We start from the raw sequence: 8,532 nt of genomic DNA, 5'->3' as shown, positions 1-8,532 counted from the left end.
ACTCATTCGCATATAAACCAACTTCTCACCTCAAAATAAAACCAACCTAGCCATAAACAACAAAATTAGGGATTCTGCTTTGTGCCAAGGGACGACAGAGAATGAGGTGGCTGGATGGAGTCACTGAAGCAGTAGGCGTGAGCTTAGATGGACTCCAGAAGATGGTGGAGGACAGGAAAGCCTGGAGGAACATTGTCCATAGGGTCGCGATGGGTCGGACACGACTTCGCAACTAACAACAACAACAACAAAGCAATTCTCTCCTTTAACACTGCAGGCCATTGTAGGCAATTAGACCCAAATTAGTAAGAAAAGGAGATTTGGAGCATCGCTTAATAAACCTGGGAGAAACCTTGAAACCCTGTTGCAACTCAGAAGTTGCAAGGTCTTGAAGACATTCCTGTCAAATCAAGGCCTCCCCCGGCACTACCAGCCTTGAATGTGTCCAGCAAGGCTTTCAAACAGCATGGCCGCTTCACTTCCCGTTGACTGTGAGTATTGTTGCCGCACAAATCCTCCAGAAACGTTTCTTCGGAACCTGACAGACAGACAGCGGTAACAGGGGGCCCAATTTAGAGAAAAGCGACACGGGACATTGGGAGAAAACTAAGCTGTAAAGCTTCAGATTCTTTGGAAGAACAAACCGCTGCAGCAACCTTCAGCCTTGCTAAGGACGGGCTGCCCACCATCTGAAGGAACCCATAAAAGACTGGCTTCTTTTTCAGAGAACATTGGCCCATCAGATAATAGACTCACAATACCCGTAATAAGAAGTATGAACCTTTCATTTACCAATAAAGGAGAATATTTATAGCCCAGAATTGAAATGAGGGGTGCTCTCTGAACTTGGTGGTTCTCTTGCGGACGTTTCATTAGCCTAACTAGGTAACATCATCAGTGCGAGGAGGAGGAGGAGGACTGTGGGGTCCTTGGTGCTCTCTGAGCTTGGTGGTTTTCTTGCGGACGTTTCATTACCCAAACTAGGTAACATGATCAGTGCTAGGTTTGAGGTGAGGAGGAGGAGGAGGAGGAAGAGAAGAAGTGTGGGGTCCTTGGTGCTCTCTGAGCTTGGCTGTTTTCTTGCAGATGTTTCATTACATAAACTAGGTAACATCATCAGTGCTAAAAGGGAGGAAGAGGAAGAAGAAGAAGAAGAAGAAGAAGAAGAAGAAGAAGAAGAAGAAGAAGAAGAAGAAGAAGAAGAAGAAGAAGAAGAAGGCTGTGGGGTCCTTGGTGCTCTGTGAGCTTGCTTGCTTTCTTGCAGATGTTTCATTACCCAAACTAGGTAACACCATCAGCCCTGGTGATATTACCTTATTAGGTAATAAAACGTCTGCAAGAAAACCACCAAGCTCAGAGAGCACCAATGACCTTTCTATCCTCTATAATTCCCACACCAGGTTTCACCTACTTGAGGATTCACCTGGAGCTCTTAGTACCCACTCTGTGTTCTTTCTCTGCCCTGGTCTCTGATGAGCCCTCCCCCTCCTGCAGACCCAGTTTTCTTTCCTCTGGCATTATTCGGGGAGGAATGGAAGAAAAAAAAGAAGGGGTAGCATTACAAGTAAGCTAATGCACCCTTGACTTACACCTTCACTGGGAGGTGCTTGAATTCCCGGCACCCATTGCGGTTCCCCAGAGCGATAAATCCCTTCCCCTTAAGGTTGCTGTAAGATGCAAGTGTCTTGTTCTTTTCTTCCCCCCCCCAAATTTATTAAATTTCAGGAAAATCTAAAATAACAAGAAAGCAAAGAAAAAAGGATTAAAGAGAAAGAGTGAAGGGTGGGGGGGGAATGAGGGGGGCAGCAGGTTTGCAAAAGACTAATGGAATTGCACGTTATTAAGCCACAGGAGTGCCGCGTAGCAGAGTGAGCGCCTGTTACTCGTCCCAGCTTCTGCCAACCTAGCAGTTCGAAAGCACGTAAAAAATGCAAGTAGAAAAATAGGGGCCACTCCGGTGGGAAGGTAACAGCGTTCCGTGCGCCTTTGGCGTCTAGTCATGCCGGCCACATGACCACGGAGACGTCCTCGGACAAGCGCTGGCTCTTTGGCTTTGAAACGGAGATGAGCACCGGCCCCTAGAGTTGGAAACGACTAGCACGCATGTGCGGGGGAACCTTTCCCTTTACTTTAAGCCACGGGAAACTCTGGATTTTACTGTCAGATGCACAAGGCGGATAGGTTTCAGCAGAAGTAGAGATGCAAATGATTAAACCTCTAATTGTTGCATTTTACATGCCAAACGACAAAAAGGGTCATTTGGGGTTTTTTGACACTTTATGAACTAATGTTTTCAAGTGACAACTGGCTTATGATGGGAGACTGAATGGACTAACCACCATACAACTTGATAAAATATCAATTAAAGGAATTAAAATCAAGGAAGGTTACCAAAGTCTCTTTTTTTTAATTTGATGGACAGTTTAGTGTTGATAGACTCTTAGAGAGAAAGGAACAGATGCAGAGAACATATCTTCTTTTCAGAAAGACATAAATCTCGTCCGAGAACCGACGTGATACGGATTTCAACGAATTTGGCAAATAAGATTGTCAGGGCGGATATTTTGCCCAAGATTTGTTATTTTCAGATGCAAAGGTCTTTTTTTTTCAAAAGGAGAGAATTCCCATATGTACGCTTGATTATATCGGGTCTGCAGGAAAATAATAATAATAATAATTTCCAGGGTTTGCATAAAGTCTGCTAGCACCTGTTTTTGCAACACTTAGAACCCTCCTCCCTTTTGCCAAGTGGACGAGATCAAAACATTCATCCCGCTTCCTTTATTTTGGAGGTTTAAAGGATAAATCTGGTGCCTTTTTTCCTACCTCGCCTTCTTCTCGGGCTAAGAGGAGGCCTTTAGTGCTTTGCATCCTGTTTGGAAGACAAGCTTGCTCATGTCCTCCCCGTGCATCCAGCTTAAATTCTTTGAAAGTAATGGCCTGCTTACATTCGTTCTGCGTAGGAAAAAAAATAAATCATACGTTGCATTGAGGGGTCCTCCGTGCTCTGTGAGCTGGGTGGTTTTTTGTAGACATTTCATGAGCCAATTAAGTGACATGGGCAGTGCTAGTCCTGAGGATCCTGATCGCTAGGCTGATGGCGTTACCTAGCTGGGTAATGAAATGTCTGCAAGGAAGCAACTAAGCTCAGAGGACACCAAGGACCCCACAGTCCTCCTACTACTACTACTACTAGTAGTAGTAGTAGGAGGAGGAGGAGGAGGAGGAGGACTGTGGGGTCCTTGGTAGTAGTAGTAGTAGTACTGCTACTCTTCTTCTTCCTCCTCCTCCTACTACTACTACTAGTAGTACTACTACTACTGCTACTCTTCTTCTTCTTCCTCCTCCTCCTCCTCCTCCTCCCCTTTTCCTTCTCCTCTGCAAAGCACACTTCCCTTCCAGCACTGATGATGGTAATGAAACATCTGCAGCAAAACAACTGGAGAACTCCAAGGACCCCACAGTCCTCTTCCTTAGAATAATTTTGAATAACAGACTTGGAAGGGACACTGTAGGTCATCTAGTCCAACCCCTTGCTCCAGCAGGAGGCCCTATACCATTTCTGACAAGTGGCTGTCCAGTCTCTTCTTGAAAGCCTCCAGTGATGGTGCACTCCTCCCCTTCCTCCTCCTCCTCCTCCTCCTCCTCCTCCTCCTCCTCCTCCTCCTCCTCCTCCCTTCTAGCACTGAAGATGTTACCTAGTTGGGTCATGAAGCGTCTGCAAGAAAACAGCCAAGCTCAGAGAGCACCAAGGTCCCCACAGTCTTCCTCCTCCTCCTCCTCCTCCTCCTCAAACCCCTCTCCTTTCTAGCACTGATGATGTTACCTAGTTTGGCAATGGAACGTCTGCAAGAAAACCACCTAGCTCAGAGACCACCAGGGTCCCCTGATTTCAACCCTGAGCTACAAATATTCTCTGTTATTGGTACAAACATTGAATTTTCTGTACAGAAGGAAGGGGCGGGTCATGGTTCACAAGCAGACCCTGAACATTTGGGCAAGACCTTCTGCTTTCCGAAATAGTACGGTGCAACGTTGAGCAGTGTAACCAGACAGACGGAACCTTCTACCGACATCCTCTAGTCTGGATTAGTTTTCAGTCGATCATTTCCCCTGCAGATCCTCTGATCCTAACCGAGCTCTTCTGCCCATCTCTTGAATCGAAAGAAAAGGAGAATTGTCACCAAGTGTCATCTGCATGAGTGATGCTCACAACATCTTTTTGAAACCAAGAAGGATACAAAGCATGAGGAGTTTGAGGATAACCACCTTAGAATATAGAACAAGGGATGGAAGGGACTTAAGAGGTCATCTAGTCCAGCCCCCTGCTCAGGCAGGAAACCCTATACCATTCCAGACAAATGGTTACCCAGTCTCTTCTTAAAAACTTCCAGTGTTGGAGCACCCGCAGCTTCTGGTGGCTTCCACTGATTAATTGTTATAACAGTCAGAAAGTTTGTTCTTAGTTCCGGAGGGAATCTGTTCCACTGGTTGATTGTTCTCGCCATCAAAAAAATTCTCCTTAATTCCAGGTTGCTTCTCACCTTGATTAGTTTCCATCCGTTGCTTCTTGTCCTGCCTTCAGGCGCTTTGGAGAATAGATTGTAAAATAACCCTCTATGCATAAAGGTAAAAGGTAAAGGTTCCCCGCAGATATGTGCTAGTCGTTTCCGACTCTAGGGTCCGGTGCTCATCTCCGTTTCAAAGCCGAAGAGCCAGCGCTTGTCCAAGGACATCTCCGTGGTCATGTGGCCGGCATGACTAGACGCCAAAGGCGCACGGAACGCTGTTACCTTCCCACTGTAGTGGTCCCTATTTTTCTACTTGCATTTTACGTGCTTTCGAACTGCTAGATTGGCAGAAGCTGGGACGAGTAACAGGCGCTCACTCTGCTACACGGCACTTGGGATTCGACCCGCCAAACTGCCGACCTTCTGATCGACAAGCTCAGCGTCCTAACCCACTGAGCCACCGCTTCCCTATGCATACACCTATGCAATTAGCATTTTCCCTTCCTTCCTAACTTCTTTTTTGTTGTTGTTGTTCTTTCCATCAGAAATCAATTTTTTAAAAGCTGTAATTACCCCAAAATTCACTTTGCCAATTTTGTTTTTCTTTGTCTGTCTGTCTGTCTCTCTCTCTCTCTCTCTCTGTGTGCTTCTGACATCAGTGAGAAGGGGATCACTTCAACAAACTGACATTCCCCAAAGATGGCCAAATTTTGGCCCACCCATAGGAAAAAATTATTTTAAGTATGATGGGGTTCTTGTAGGAGTAAAGTATCTGTTGGTGAAAAGATTCATGTGCGTTGCGTGTAGGGAATGAATGTCATGTAATATTCTATGTTAATGTAGTGTCACATACCGTTGTATGGAAACGTTCCATCTGAATCCGAATAACATAAACCCATCTAAAGACACTCACAAAATAGACTAAATACAAGAAAAAGGGACATGTTAAGACATACCAATAACTGTTATTGTTGTTGCTAGGAAGTGTTTGATGAAAAATTCTTTAACTTGGGCAAACACATTTTGCATTTTTGTTAAAGTCATTGCATCCATACAACTAGGTGATTTGAGCCTTTTCTCCCAGCTAACGCAGAACTATAGGAACCATGAATGTTTTCATTCCCATTTAGTAGTTGATATTCTTTTATTTTTTTACTTTGCTTTTCATTTTTATCGAGACATTTATTGTTTTAAACATTGAATTAATCCTGAACATCACTCAGAAGCAAATGAAGGGCCTCACCTGTGCAAAACAACAACAGCGACAACAATTCAACAGAGTTTCAAGGTGTGATGTCAACACAGACTTCTTCCTAGGGAAAAGCTTAGTTCCCATCTCGTTTCCTCCTGTATGCGGACTTGTCCCAAAGGTGCTTTTTTAAAAGGCAACTGGATTTTGTTTTTTCCCTTGAAGACTTTTTGCTTCTCATCCAAGAAGCTTCTTCAGTTCTGACTGAAGGGTGGAGGATGGAAGGATTTGTATTCCTCGCAGTCGTCTGGTCATTAGTATTCTATCTGAGAGTCGTTGAGGCCACTTGGAGGCTTACCTGTGCAAATGGGTGTGGAGCCTTCTTGGAACTGCTGAAAGGCCTGGGTTGTAATACACGCAGACTTGTGAAGTCACCAAAGATTGCACAGTTGTTTGATTGAAAGCTCTTGTTCTTCCTCTCTGGTTAAGCACTTGATCACCCATGACAGGCCAATGATTTTAGGCTTTATAACGAAAGAGTTCAGATCCCCTTGCCATCCCAGCATTCTCACTCAAGCATTGTTCTGAGGCGTTCTGCAGTCAAGTAACCACTTGCACCCATCAGCTGAAACTCATTCTTCTCGATCCTTCTCACAATAGAAATTCTTTCCTTGGCCTTCAGCAAAAGCATGTTCCTTAGTCAACCCGACCAGCAAAACGTAGCCCCGAGCATGATTCCCTGTCACGAATACCTCAGGCCAGTCCCAGCATGTTCATCAACGTACAGTTGATTTGTTCATTTATTGTGACTCTGGAGAGGCCAAACCCCACGCAAGCTCGAGACTTGCCAGGATGACTTTCTAACATGATGGGAACGGTAGGAAGGGCCAACACGGTAAACTAATATTAGAAGTGGCTGCGAGGAAAGAGAGACCGGCACACAGGGAGAAAGGAATAAATAACCTGGGGGGGGTGTGGAAATCTACCTTAATTTTCAGTTAATTTTCAGCAGAGGAGAACAACAGAGAAGATCAGGGAACTGGAGGCTAAAACATGTAAGGAACCGTTGCTGGAATTGGGTAGGTCTAGTTTAATGAAGAGAAGGATGAAGGGGGACAGGATAGCAGTGTTCCAGTATCCCAGGGTTGCCCCAAAGAAGAGGGAGTCAAGCTCTTCTCCAAAGCCCCTGAAAGCAGGACAAGAAGCAATGGAGGGAAACTTATCAGGGAGAGAGAAGCAACCTGGAACTAAGGAGAAATTTCCTGACAGTTGGAACAATTAACCAGTGGAACAACCTGCCTCCAGAAGCTGTGAATGCTCCAACGCTGGAAGTTTTTAAGAAGGGAATGGACAACCATTTGTCAGAAATGGCATAGGGTTTCCTGCCTGAGCAAGGGGTTGGACTAGATGACCTCCAAGGTCCCCTCCAACATCATCATCACCATCATCACCATCATCACCATCCTTTTATTATTATTATTATTATTATTATTATTATTATTATTATTATTATTATTATTTATTATTATTATTATCTTGTTAGGACAAGGAACCTATAAGACAAATTGTAGAAATCATGGGGTTTTTTTGTTTTTATTTGCCCCTTGCCCTTAAAAAATTGTTTTTTTCTGCAACTAACAATGTTTGGTCTCTTTCAGAGAGCCATCAGTAGGAATACCACAATTTTGAAATTCAGCCTGTTTGCAGAAGACATTTGGGTGCCACTTGAAGGGAAAGATCCCCTTAAAATATCCCTTTAAGCAAAGCTCACGACGTTTTCTCTCACCCTACAGAAGTAATTTGCAATGGCCTTGTCTGAGGAAGAGTTTTTGAACTTACAGTCCCGGGGTTTTCTACCCAAATATTAACCATGTCAAAAATCTGCTTCTCTTTTTGAGATCAGCCAGAGTTGGCTAGTTGCTACCACCAAATCAGGCTGGTAAGAGGGAAAAGAGGAAGAGGTTTCATTTTTAAAAAAATTAGAATTGTAAAAGGGAAAAACAAACATTACAATTCAGAGAAATGTTTTAATCAATGCTACATGATACATAATAAAATATTGTCTGCTGTTCAGTGTTAAATATGGGACTTGTAATTGTGACGCTATATGGTAGCTCTGAGTGTAGTCAGGACTTTATGAGGTTCTGAATGTTTCATGTTGTTGCCATCTAGTGGATAAGCAGAACGGCGTTCCTAAAAATTCATATGAAATGTGGGCCTTTTCTAAGATGGGCTGAGAACTGTGTAAATTAAATTGGCGGATGGATGAATATCAGGTTTAGATTTATACAACGCATTTGAAATGATTTGACTGTTTAATCATAAGAGACTTCTACATATCTTGTTCATGTACACCTGTGATAAGTCTCTCTCGGTCTGGTCAAGTGAGCTTCAACACCCCAAATTTTAAGCATTTTAATAAAAGGTATTAGATGGAAATGGTGCCACCAAACCTTTTCTGACTTGCATGCGTAAATTTTACACACATTCCTAACCATTATCCGGTTTCCATTTGGGAAACCAAGAATGTGATGAGCTAAAAAAAAATGATAACCAGATGAAATGGAAGCAAAAGTTGGACTTTGAAGAAGCAAGACACAAAGAGGATGGACGGTTTTGAACTTTGGTGTTGGAGAAGACTCCTGAGAACACTGTGGACCACCCAAGAACAAACCAATGGACAAGGAACCAGATCAACCCAAACTCCATTGTTGAAGCAGAAATGACCAGGCTCAAAGTATTTTTATTTATTTTTATCTATCTATCTATCTATCTATCTATCTATCTATCTATCTATCTATCTATCTATCTACACCTGGTTCCTGTATTCAC

The sequence above is a fragment of the Vipera ursinii genome (genome assembly GCF_947247035.1).
Source record: "Vipera ursinii genome assembly, chromosome: 4".
NCBI lineage: Eukaryota > Metazoa > Chordata > Lepidosauria > Squamata > Viperidae > Vipera > Vipera ursinii.
Note: the sequence above shows the minus strand (reverse complement) of the source record.